The sequence below is a fragment of the Gorilla gorilla genome, chromosome 10 (genome assembly GCF_029281585.2).
Source record: "Gorilla gorilla gorilla isolate KB3781 chromosome 10, NHGRI_mGorGor1-v2.1_pri, whole genome shotgun sequence".
In the NCBI taxonomy this organism is placed as follows: domain Eukaryota; kingdom Metazoa; phylum Chordata; class Mammalia; order Primates; family Hominidae; genus Gorilla; species Gorilla gorilla.
The window spans coordinates 89,163,475-89,177,752 of record NC_073234.2 but is presented as its reverse complement, the minus strand read 5'-3'; the positions used below and the strand labels follow the sequence as shown (position 1 = coordinate 89,177,752).

At 33.9% G+C, this 14,278-nt stretch overlaps 1 long non-coding RNA gene across 1 annotated transcript in view; it reads right to left on the bottom strand.

The window, feature by feature from the left end:
• Positions 1–810: 810 nt before the first annotated feature.
• LOC109029113 (uncharacterized) overlaps positions 811–14,278 on the bottom strand; it is a 101,024-nt gene continuing 87,556 nt past the window's right edge. Inside the window, exon 6 of the long non-coding RNA XR_008670072.1 lies at positions 811–912. This is a non-coding gene — a long non-coding RNA (uncharacterized lncRNA). The remainder of the gene's footprint in view (positions 913–14,278) is intronic.

Here is a 14,278-nt window from a genome sequence, read left to right as displayed (position 1 = left end):
TTACTAGTTTTTGTTTTTGGTTTAACGGCTGTAGCTCCAGGATGGTCTCTGTCTCCTAACCTTGTGATCCACCCACCTTGGCCTCCCAAAGTGCTGGAGTCTCACTTTTTTTTTTTTTTTTTTTAATCACAGACAGCATTCCTTTCTCTTTGTTCTCACATAGTGGAAGGGGCAAGAAATTTATCTGATTCTTCTTTTATAAGGGCACTGATATGGCTTGGCTCTGTGTCCCCATCTGTCATGGGTAATACTGAGTGTCAACTTGATTGGATTGAAGGATACAAAGTATTGACCCTGGGTATGTCTGTGAGGGTTTTGCCAAAGGAGATTAACATTTGAGTCAGTGGGCTGGGGAAGGCGGACCCACCCTTAGTCTGGTGGTCACCATCTAATCAGCTGCCAGCGAATATAAAGCAGGCAGAAAAACATGAAAAGGAGAGATGGACCCAGCCTCCCAGCCTACATCTTTGTCCCATGCTGGATGCTTCCTGTCCTTGAACATCAAACTCCAAGTTCTTCAGTTTTGAGACTTGGACTGGCTCTCCTTGTTCCTCAGGCTTGCAGACAGCCTATTGTGGGACCTTGTGATTGTGTAAACTAATACTTAGTAAACTCCCATATATAAAATAATCTCCCATATATATATATTTGTATCCTATTAGTTCTGTCTCTCTAGAGAACCCTGACTAATACACCATCCAAATCTCAAGTCAAATTAGGAGGGGCCTGGTGGGAGGTGACTGAATCATGGGGGCAGACTTCCTTTTTGCTATTCTCGTGATAGTAAGTGAGTTCTCACAAGATCTGGTAGTTTGAAAGTGTGTAGCGCTTCCCCCTTTACTCTCTCTCTCTCTCTCCTTCCACCATGATTGTAAGTTTTCTGAGGCATCCCAGCCAGGCTTCCTGTAGACCCTGTGGAAACATTAGTCAATCAAACCTCTTTTCTTAATAAATTACCCAGTCTCAGGTAGTTCTTTACAGCAGTATGAGAACATGCTGTTACAGGCACTAATCCTGTTCATTAGTGTTCCAGCCTCATTACTTGATTACCTATCAATGACCATTCCTCCTTATACTATCACATTGGGGGTTAGGATCTCAACATGTGAATTTGGGTCATCATAAACATTCAGTCTACATTATTCTGTCCTACCTCTGTGACATAATCTGCATTGTAAGAATGTTATAGATGAAGAAACTTGAAAATACAGGATTAATTTTTCAAAGTAAAAATGGTACCTAGAGAAAGAGTAAAATCTAATTTGTGTGAATAACCTTGAACTGTTGGCTACATGAATATAAATATGGGTATTTGAGATAGAAAGGAGATTCAGAATATAAGGCTATATATAATAATTCCATATATAAATTAATAAAGTAGTTGCAAACTATTAGGAAAAGAGTGAGCATATACTCTAAGAATTATGAAGCTGGAAATTACTTTAGATGGCATCATTTGTACCCACTTCATTTTATAAATAGTAAAGTATGCATGTATGTATAAAAATTTGCAACTATTGGGCCAGGTGCGGTGGCTCATGCCTGTAATCCCAGCACTTTGGGAGCCTGAGGTGGGTGGATCATGAGGTCAGGAATTCGACACCAGCCTGGCCAACATGATGAAACCCCATCTCTACTAAAAATACAAAAATTAGCTGGGCATGGTCACACACCTGTAATCCCAGCTACTCCGGAGGCTGAGGCAGGTGAATCTCTTGAACCCTGGGAGGTGGAGTTTGCAGTGAGCTGAGATCACACCACTGGACTCCAGCCTGGGTGACAGAGTGAGACTCCATCTCAAAAAAAAAATTTCAACTATCCTATTATGTATAGAATTACTTTTACTGTATTAATCATTAGTCAGCTTACTTATACATAGTGACTGACATACCCTACTATGATCTCATCCTTGTAGGCAGGTGGAATTTATCGATAAATCAGCCAAGCTCAAGGTACATATGCCAATAACACAGCCATATTTTTTATAAATTTGTACTAGAGATGTACATAAAATTTTTTTAATAAGTTGAAGAAATTGGATTAGCTATCTCAAAGATCTATGTACATTTTAAAACTCTGTTATTTTATTTGAAAATATTCCAAGTCTTTCTGGAACCATATCTAACAAAGAAAAAGGAAGAAATATTTTCAAAAATTATTTAAGTGTATTAAATTTAACAATTCTGGTCTCTGGAAATTATTGCATTCTCCCCTGAACATGAGAATCTTTTGTAAACCTGTGAGTGTCAAAATGTGTGACTAGAATAAGTGTTCATTACCTGTGTTATGACACACAATATTTATAGTAAGGTAAGTAAGTACTGTCTTGTTTTATGCTTCCATGTGTAATTTTAAATAACTGAATTTAATATAATAAAAATAATTGAATTTCTAACAAAATTTTAAGTAGATGTTATATTTAAGTGTCTTATATCCTATTAAAAATTTTAAAGTGTTAAATTTTTATATTTTTACTTACACCTGAGCAAATCAATGACAAATAAATCCTTAAGGCAACATTTTATGAAGATAATGAAAATATCAATACAACAGTAATTTAATAACTTGCAAAATAAAATATCTAAACTAGACATGAAGCCTATAACAATGATACAATTACTTATGATACCATTATTCTGGTTATAAAAATCAATCTTTCACTGAAATAAGAAGTTATATCTAGTTTCCTTTTTTCCATAAATGCTTTTGCCTTGGATTTAAGTAGTTTAATATTTTTCTTCATAATTCATACCACAGTGATGGCAAATGGAATTTTTATAAAGCAAATCACCAAGGCAATGTATGAGATTCATGATTTCAATAGTAAAATCATCTTAAAGGATACTGTGGGGGCAGAATCTAATGAATTTTTAAAAAAATAAAAACCTCATGTTGAATTGAACTCTTTATTATTATGTAATGCTCTGTCTTTTTTGATCATTACTAAACTCTGTTTTGTCTCAAATAAGAATAGCAACTCTTGCTCTTTTTTGTTTTCTGCTTGCTTGATTTTTCTTCATCCCAATACTTTCAGCCTATTTTGTCATTTCATGTGAGATGAGTCTCCTGAAGACAGCATACACTTGGGTCTTGATACTTTATCCAACTTCAAATTCTGTTTCTTGTTAAGTGGAGCATTTAGCCCATTTATGTTCAAGATTAATATAGATATGTGTGGATTTGATTCTGTCATCATGCTGTTAGCTGGTTGTTATGCAGACTTGATCGTGTAGTTGTTTTATAGTGTCTGGGGTGTGTGAACTTAAGTGTGGTTTTGTGGTGGCTAGCAACATGTTCAGCATTCTCTTATGGATCTATTCTAAGGCAGGTGTGTTGATAACTAATTCCTTTAGCATTTGCTTGTTTGAAAAGGACATTATTTCTCCTTGGCTTATGTTGCTTACTATGGCTGAATATAACATTCTTTGTTGAAATTTATTTTATTTAAGGATGCTGAATATAGACCCCAATGCTTTGGGCTTTTAAGATTTCTGCTGGAAGTTCCACAACTAACCCAGTGGAATTCCCTTTGTAGGTGACCTGCCCCTTCTTTCTAGCTGTCTTTAATGTTTTTTTCTTTTCATGATGACCTTGGAGAATCTGAGACTTTATTTCTTGACAACGGTTGTCTTATATAGTATTTTTCAGAGGTTCTCTGAGTTTTCTGAATTTGAATTGCAATCTCTTTAGCAAGATTGGGGAAATTTTCATGAACAATATCTTCGAATAGGTTTTCTAAGTTGTTTACTCTCCCTCTCTTTCAGGGGTGCCAGTTAGTTATAGGTTTGTACTCTTTACATAACCCCATATTCCTCAAAGCTTTAATTCATTGTTTTTTATTCTTTTTTTCTTTATTTAGGTCTGCTTAAGTTGATTCAAAAAACTGGGCTTAAACCTCTGAGATTCTTTCCTCAGCTTGCTATATTCTGCTGTTAATACTTCTGACTGTGTTAAGAAATTCTCATAGTGAGTTTTTCAGTTTTATCACATCAGTTTGGTTATTTCTTAAAATGACTATTTCATCTTTGAACTCTTGAATATTTTTATTGGATTCCATAGAATTCTTGGATTGAGTTTTAACTTTCTCCTGAATCTCAAAAATCTTTGCTGCCATCCAGATTTTGAATTCTGTCTGTCATTTCAGCCATTTCACTCTGGTTAATCATTGCTGAAGAGCTAGTGGGATCATTTGGAGGTAAGAAACTCTGGGTTCTAGAGTTGCCAGAGTTCTTGTGCTAGATATTTCTCATTTGTGTGGGCTGATATTCTTTTAACTCTGGTGTAATTTGCATATATTTAGTTGGTTTTATTTCTAGATATTTTCAGAGGTCTGAAGTTTTCTGCAAGGGTCTTAATTTGTGGCTGAATTCTTCCCATTGGTTTTATTGGGGTTATATTAGCAAAGTATTTTTGGTGTTGTAGTTTGGGCTGCAATCCAATAGAAGATGTTATACAACTCAACTTCAAACTACGCTACAAGGCTACAGTAAATAAAACTGCATGGTACTGGTACAAAAACAAACACATAGACCAATGGACAAGGTTAGGGAACCCAGAAATAAAGCCATGCACCTACAACCATCTAATCTTCAACAAAGTTGAGAAAAACAAACAATAGGGAAATTACTTTCTATTCCATAAATGCTGCAGAGATAATTTGCTAGCCACATGCACAAGATTGAAACTGGACCCTTCCTTTACACCATATACAAAAATAAACTCAAGATGGATTAAAAATTTAAATGTAAAACCTAAAATTACATGAACCCTAGAAGAAAACTAGAACATACCACTCTGGACATAGGCCCCGGCAAATATTTTATAATGAAGACTCCAAAAGCAATTCTAACCAAAACAAAAATTGATAAGTGGGACCTAATTGAGCTAAAGAGTTTCTGCACAGCAAAAAAACAAACAAACAAAAAATATATATATACACACATATACATACATATGGAGTAAACATACAACCTACAGAGCAGGAGAAAATATTTGCAAACTATGCATCTGACAAATGTCTAATACCCAGAATCTATAGGGTAAACAACCCCATAAAAATAGGCAAAGAATATGAACAGTCACTTTTAAAAAGCAGACATATATGCAGCTAACAAACATTTGAAAAAATGTTTAACCTCACTAATCTTTAGAGAAGTGCAAATCAAATGCACAATGAGATACCTTCTCACACCAGTCAAAATGGCTATTAAAAAGTCAAAAAAAAAAAAAGATGACAGTGAAGTTGCAAAAACAAAAAAAAAAGAAGAAAGAAAAAACTTATATACTGGTGGTGGGAATGTAAATTATCAGCCACTGTGGAAAGCAGTTTGGAGAATCTCAAAATACTTGAAACAGAACTATTTGACCCAACAATCACATTACTGGGTACATACCTAAAGGAATATAAATTATTCAACCAAAAAGACACATGCACACATATGTTAATCACAGCACTTTTCACAATAACAAAGATGTGGAATCAACTTAGATGCCAATCAACAGTGGACTTGAAAAATAAAATTTGTACATGTACACCATAGAATACTATATGGCCATAAAAAAAGAATTAAATTTTGTCCTTTACAGCAACATGGATGCTGCTGGAGGCCATTATCCTAAAGGAATTAATGCCATAACAGAAAACCAAATACCACATATTCTCACTTATAAGTAGGAGCTATACATTGAGTACACATGGATACAAAAAGAAGAACAAGAGACATCAGGGACTACTTGAGGATGGAGACTGAGAGGAGAGTAAGAATAGAAAAACTATCTATTGGGTACTATGCTCACTACCTGGGTGATAAAATAATTTGCATATAAAACAACCACAACACCCAATTTACACATGTAACAAAATTTTGCATGTATCCCCTGAATTTAAAGTAAAAGCTGGAAGAAAAATTTTAAATAAATGAATAAATAAAAAGATAAAAATCTTAATATTGGTCTTCATCAGTATTCCTAGAAAAATATATTTAATATTAATTTGATATTTATGGAAACATTCTTAAGGAAATTAAAGAAAATCACATTTTATTAATACAATGTAGTGTATCCTTTTAATGCAGAAAAGAGGTATTTTAACATTTATTTATATTTGTTATTTTTAATTGGCTTATAACAATTGCACATATTATACAGTGTGATATTTTAATATATGTGTACAAAATGTAATATATCAAATCAGGATAATTAGCAAATCCGTCTCAAACATTTATAATTCTTTTGTGTTAGGAACATTCATAATCTTCTCTTCAGGCTATTTGGAAATCTACAAAAAATTGTTGTTAACTGTAGTCACTCTACAGTGCTAAATAATTTTACAATGTAATCTTTATCTAGCTGTAATTTCATATCCATTAACCAACCTCTTCTTTTTCCCCCTCTCCATTATCCTCCCCAGCCTTTAAGAAAACCCAATTCTGGCTGGGCGCGGTGGCTCACGCCTGTAATCCCAGCACTTTGGGAGGCCGAGGTGGGCGGATCACGAGGTCAGGAGATCGAGACCATCCTGGCTAACACGGTGAAACCCCATCTCTACTGAAAATACCAAAAAAAAAGCCAGGCGCAGTGGCAGGCACCTGTAGTCCCAGCTAACTCGGGAGGCTGAGGCAGCAGAATGGCGTGAACCCGGTTTGCGGAGCTTGCAGTGAGCTGAAATCGTGCCACTGCACTCCAACCTGGGGACAGAGTGAGACTCTGTCTCAAAAAATAGTAATTAAAATAAAAAACCCAATTCTATTTTGTTTCTTCTTCCTTTGTAAGAAGTCCCTCAAGCTGGGACTTCTTAGTCTTCATACTTGTAATAAGTGTATTTATGTTCTTTATAAATAAGTCGGTTTTAGGTATTCTAAGAACAGAAAATAAAGACAGAAAATTGGTACCAGGAGGGTGGTGTCGCTAATAACAACTGAATACGTGAAAACAGCTGTGAAACTGGGTAATGAGCAGAAGAAGGTAGAATAATTTGAAGGAGCACAATAGAAAAAGTTTAAATTGTTGTGAGAGATTTGAAGAAAAGAAGACTACGGAAAGTTTTGAACTCTTTAGAGATTAGTTAAGTGGTCATTACCCAAATGCTGATAGAAATATGAGAAATAAGACCATTCTGAAGAGGCTTCAGATGAAACAGGTAAACGCGTTATTGGAAACTGCAGTAAAGACCATCCTTGCTATGAACTGACAAAGAATTTGGCTGTGCTTTGAGCTAGATTGGTAACGTTCGAATCTCCACAAGTGTTTATCATATGAGAATAGGCAGGGCTTTTTATCATTTTATGTTTCAGTTTTATCCATCAAATGAGGATAACAAATCACTTTACAAAATTTTTTGCAATGATTAAATGATTTACAATATGTAAACTGATTATAACAATAGCTAGTACATTTTAAGTACTTTATAAATGTTAGGAGCTAGCATTATGATTGGTGTGCTTGAAAAGGGATAGCAAAAATAATATTTCTCGAATATTTTCATTAATCTGTGGCCCTTGTTTTTACATAGGGCACTCTGGTTTCATAAAAAAATAGAGACATGTTACCTTAAAGTATATTCATCATATTTAGGAAACACTTAATTCATGGAAAGATTGCTCTATTCAATGTAGCATTAAATCTCAAAATATTTAAAATACTTTGAAAAGGCAAAAATTGTATTTGGTTAATTTTAATAGCAAATAGAATCATTCTATAAATAGTGGCCACCAGTTTCTCTATACCTTTAAAGAAGAACAAAACTGTAAATATTTAATGTATGGGTAATTATGAAACAATGAGAGAAATAACTTGTTATGTATGAAAGAGAACTTCTTGTAATACAGATAATGTAGCTTATAAAAAATATTGATTTTTTCTCTTCTCTGCGTATAGTAATAGATTCTTAATCAACTGCATATGCAGAGAACAGTTTCTTCTGTTTTCTTCTGTTCTTCTTCTAAAATCACAACTGCTCATGGCAACCATTTAGGCCCCAAACTTAAAAAGAAATTTTAATTATTCTTGATGGGAATATTTCAAAAGTATATTTAAGTTTCACTTCTCATTTAAAAATTATATTTGTCACTCATTACCTTTTTTTAAATAATGAAAGTCAACCTCCTTTATTTGGTATATGCTTCCTAGAATTCTCCAAAGCATCCTTCTTTTCTCTTCGCAAACATTAGGCATTTCTTATTCTATAGTATCTTATATCACAGAACTGTTTCTTCTCATTTTTCAATTTGTAGAGCTGTCTCTAGTGAGTGGTAGATAATTGTACATAATAATCATATGCATAATTACATTTATGAGTATCCATCATTACACTATTATAGTATGATATTAAACTGATTATTACAAAAATAGTTATATATGAGATGATGGGACTATTAGCAAAGTTGAGTGATGAGTGAGTATAGCTCTGTCTTATTTAAAGTTGTGTCTTGAAGGAGCAGTTGGAATTAACCCTACTATAAAAAACGGGAGGGCTGAATATAGAATATTCTAGGCAAATGCACATGTATGAGAAAACCTCAATGCTGTTAACAAGGTTATATATACATGGAATTTTAAAATACTTGACTGCTGTGCAAAACCATGAGAAGGAGGCCTAGTTTTTAGGATGTTAAATGATGTGCCAAAGAACTTGCCCACAGTGTTGTGAAGGAATGTGTTTGTAGCACTGATCATAGGACTTAATCAGGAACATCTTTTTAGAGTTTTATTTTCATCTGTTTACATATTATTTCCCAGAAGTTGTTCTTAAAATGTAAAAGCATTCAGCTCAATCCAAATATGTCCCATAAATATGTTTCAACAGTCAACATAAACACAGAGAGAGAGCCCTTGAAACTATTTAGGCATTTATTACCATTGGAAAATGTCTAGACTTACTGACACAATTGTATTAGCTTATCTTTCATGTAAAATAATAAAAATTTCTAACACTCACAGTCCTCTAAGTAAAAAATATCTACTGAAATGTTGCATCCATGAATGAGCAAAGGAATTAAAAGTGTTATTACAATTTTTAATAAAAACAACGCATTTAATACCAACACATTTTTACTAGGCAAGTGTGTCATTCTGTTTTTGCATCTCTATGAATAAATACCTGAGACTGGGTAATTTATAGAGAAAAGAAGTTTAATTAGTTCACAGTTCTGTAGGCTGTACAGGAAACATGTTGCCAGCATCTGCTTCTGGCTAGGACCTCAGGAAGTTTACAGTCATGGTGAAAGGTAAAGGGGGAGCAAGCACGTCACATGGAGAGAGTGGGAGCCAGAGAGAGAGAGAGAAGGGCAGGGGGTCCTAGATTCTTTTAAACAAGCAGACCTCACATGCACTAATTGTTTGAGAAACTCATTTATCACCAAGGGAATGGTGCTAAACCATTCATGAGGGATCCACCCCCATGATCCAATCACTTGCCACCAAGCCCCACCTCTAAAATTGGGAATCACATTTCCACCTGAAACTTTGAAGAGACAAACATCCAAAACATATCAGCAAGTTTAAATGAAGTAGCTGCACAAATGCATTAAAAAGTACTTTGTCATTATAGGCACACTTTATTCTTCACATCAAGTTTTTAAAATTATAAGTAAAAAATTTAAAAATACTGATATTTCTTATAGAGTTTAGTATACAGGTTAAGTATCAAATTCATATATATATGAATTTATATATATATAAAATATATATATTTTTTTTTTTTAGACAGAATCTCGCTCTGTTGCCCAGTCTGAGGTGCAGTAGCGGGATCTCGGCTCATTGCAAGCTCTGCCTCCTGGGTTCACGGCATTCTCCTGCCTCAGCCTCCCTAGTAGCTGGGACTACAGGTGCCCGCCACTATGCCCAGCTAATTTTTTGTATTTTTAGTAGAGACAAGATTTCACCATGTTAGTCAGGATGGTCTCGAATTCCTGACCTCGTGATCCGCCTGCCTCGGCCTCCCAAAGAGCTGGGATTACAGGCGTGAGCCACCGCTCCTGGCCCATAAATATTTTTAAAGAGTAAATGCCCTAGAAATTATTATACTTCTATACTCACTAAAAATTGTTATTTTCTGCTTCCTCTTTAGCAGGTGTTTATACCTCATCCTTAAAAAATATTATCAGTTAAATTATGTTTCCTCTGACATGATCTGAATAGTGATTTGATATATAAAATATATTGGTAACAAGTTATGTGCAATACTTAACTGTCACACTTAATTACTTAAATTCAGCTTTTCCTGCAAAAATTCTAGGTAAGAGGCAAACTGACTCAGCTAAAGCAATTGCTATTTTAATAACAACATCACATATACAACAAATTTTTAAGTCCCCTAGAAATCACATCATTTTTAGCTTGAAAGTCATTATAAAAATATAGGGTATAAATTAAGTAGTGTTTTGATTTGTGAAAATATGACTCTTAAAATTTTTTTAATTAACAATATTCTCCTTGGAACAAATATATTCTCATTACTCTAGAACTTTGTTTAATGATTGAGAGGCTAGATAAACTGATCTTTGAGTCTCATTTCTTCTAAAAATCATGATTCTATCTTCTGTTTTGTTTTTACATTATTTTTAAAAATGTCTACATTCATGCAATGGTCAAAGGGCTTACCAACAAATGATTTTATTTTTCTTGCCATTTTCTGGGTCCCTATGTGCTTCCCTACATTCATTTTCCTCTTGCAAATACCATCAAGTCTGTAAACTGGTCTATTCTAAAGGAATTCCTTAAGGTCACTAGCAAGGGAGCTAGCTAAGAGCATTCTTAATTTTGTTCCATACAGCACTTTCCAGTGCTAATTGTGGTGCCTGGCTTCATATAAATGCATTACAACTTTCCATCTTCTCTCTGTAGCTCACAATAGTTATCTAACTCACCATTGTTTCATTTAATATTCTTTGCTTCTGGGTGTTTTTTTATCTCAAGGCAGCTAATATATGTTCATATTGCCAAGTAGAAGAATCATTGTGCATTCAATTTCTTTTTTCAGATGCTATTAATTCCAGACACAGATGGAAAACTTCCTTCCATTGCAACCACACAAGAGACCATTTTACTCAATAACAGCCTTTCTTTTTAAGGCTGAAATTCTTTTATATATTTGGCAATGCAAATTCTGTTCTCAAAAGTATTTAGCTTATATTCTTTCATTGTATTGACTTTATTCACTTTGATCTACATTTAAAAGTGTGTACTTTTTTTCCAAAGTGAAATAGAATTTCAACTCTATTTAAATGATTATATTTTGATCTTTGTTTCATAATGAAAAATGAGAAATGAGGCATGGAAGTATCTGGGTAATAAACTGAATATTAGTTTAGTCCTTCAATAGGTAGTGAAATAATAATACATTTCCTATGTATTATTGTACTATCACAGTTTATTAAATTTTATGTCTTGTCACAATTTTTATTTCAGCCCACATTAAGCAAACTATGTGTTTTAAAAGAAATTATGGCTAATTTTAGCTGTAGTAGCTTAGCAAAGAGAGGGGAGGAAACAAGAGTTGAATAGGATAGTTTTTGGTGGAGGAGACAAATTGGCAGCAGGTGTAGTCAGGGCATCAAACGTATTTTAGACAGCAAAGTTAGTCACAAGAGTAAAATATCTGAGACAATGGAATAAACCAACAGGATTCTCAAAACTCAATCACAGGGGCTATCACTATAAACAGTCCTAAGAAAATACCAGGTCCAAGTCAGTAAGTGATAGTGAAGTCAGGCAGCCAATCTAGGATGGGTATGATGAAGGCAAAAAGAATTATCTGTAACTGCTCCTATACTTCTCTACTCTAGGCTTTGGCTTTAGAGAGTGCTACATCTCAAAAGCAGGTTAAAAAATAAATAAACATATGAGAGAACATATGGATGCCTATGTTACTCAGGATCTAATGCTCAAAACTGGCATGAAATCATACATAACCAAAACATCAAGTCTCCTAACACTGTTTTGGCCCCCGAGAAATCTTCTTTCTCGTCTGTTGCAATCATGTCCAAATTAAATATTCGTGAGTTGTTTCATTGCTCTCATAGGAAACAGACATGGTTTAATAAAGAGAAAAGACAATAAAATCAATAAATTTTTCAGATAGCATAAATACAATAAATTCTTGCAAAATAAATTGTTATAAAAAGTTTTAAAAACCTAAAAATATAACTTTTGGCTATTTAATTTTAAGAAAGAAATTGAAGAAAAAAGGTAATCAAAGGTAGTACATGTGAAATATTCAACTAAAGTAGCATTTCAATATTCCAAGAAAATTAGAACAGAAAAACAAAAATTACTTGCATGACTGAGAAAGAATTATATACAAAAAATCCAAATGAATAACCCAATCATTATTTTCAGATTCTTTCCTGGCTACTATCAATCAAGGTAAATTTTCCTTGAAAAAATATAAATAGTAAATTGAGCTATTTTCTGATTTCTTTATAATACTATACCTTAAAAACAATTAAAAATATTTAAGAAGTACTGAATGGATTTATATATTGCTAATAGATAGTAAAAATTGGAATATAAGTAAGAAAGTTGCATATAATAAAAAATTTCAATAGCTTCTATCAATCATTATATATGATTTTTTACAGGCTTTAAGTATGATATCAATGGTTAATATCTGAATTCATATAAGGTCTGAAAAATTATATTGATAATTACTGTTGTTCCTGTTTCAATAGAGCAAAATATATCTAAATTGAAATTACTTAATGACTATCTTAGAATTATAATGACTCAAATATATAATTGGGCGTTATTGTCAACAGAACACAAATGATCACAAATTAGCAATTACAATATTATTATTTTGTGATTTATCTGAAATACAAATGTATATTATATATAATAATTTGCAATTTATGTTTATTTCTTTTTTATATGTATACTTTAAGTTCTGGGATACATGTGCAGAATGTGCAGGTTTGTTACATAGGTATACACGTGCCATGGTGGTTTGCTGCCCCCATCAACCCATCATCTATATTAGGTATTTATCCTAATGCTATCCCTCCCCAAGCCCTCCATCCCCCAACAGGCCCTGGTGTGTGATGTTCCCCTCCATGTGTCCATGTGTTCTCATTGTTCAACTCCCACTTATGAGTAAGAACATGCAGTGTTTGGGTTTCTGTTTCTGTATCAGTTTGCTGAGAGTGATGGTTTCCAGCTTCATCAATGTCCCTGCAAAGGACATGAACTCACCCTTTTTATGGTTGCATAGTATTCCATGGTGGATATGTGCCACATTTTCTTTATCCAGTCTATTATTGATGGGCATTTGGGTTGGTTCCAAGTCTTTGCTATTGTAAACAGTACTGCAATAAACATATGTGTGCATGTGTCTTTATGGTAGAATGATTTATAATATTTCAGGTATATATCCAGTAATGAGATTGCTGGGTCAAATGGTATTTCTGGTTCTAGATCCTTGAGGAATCGCCACACTGTCTTCCACAAGGAGCACATGCTTCTGAAATTACACTCCCACCAACAGTGTAAAAGTGTTTCTATTTCTCCATATCCTCTCTAGCATCTGTTATTTCTTGACTATTTAATGATTGCCATTCTAACTGGCATGAGATAGTATCTCATTGTGGTTTTTATTTGCATTTCTCTGATGACCAGTGATGATGAGCTTTTTTACATATGTTTGTTGGCTGCATAAATGTCTTCTTTTGAGAAGTGTCTGCTCACATCCTTCGCCCACTTTTTGATGGAGTTGTTTGTTTTTCTCTTGTAAATTTGTTTGAGTTCTCTGTAGATTCTGGATATTAGCCCTTTGTCAGATGAGTAGATTGCAAAAATTTTCTCCCATTCTGTAGGTTGCCTGTTCACTCTGATGCTAGTTTCTTTTGCTGTGCAGAAGCTCTTTAGCTTAATTAGATCCAATTCAATTTTGGCTTTTGTTGCCATTGCTTTTGGTGTTTTACTCATGAAGTCTTTGCCCATGCCTATGTCCTGAATGGTATCCCCATAAAGCTACCATTGACTTTCTTCACAGAATTAGAAAAAACTACTTTAAATTTCATATAGAACCAAAAAAGAGCCCACATAGCTGAGACAATACTAAGTAGAAAGAGGCATCATGCTACCTCACTTCAAACTATAGCTGGAGGCATCATGCTACCTGACTTCAAACTATACTAAAAGGCACAGTAATCAAAACAGCATGGTACTGGTACCAAAACAGATATATAGACCAATGGAACAGAACAGAGGCCTCAGAAATAATGCCACACATCTACAACCATCTGATCTTTGACAAACCTGACAAAAACAAGCAATGGGGAAA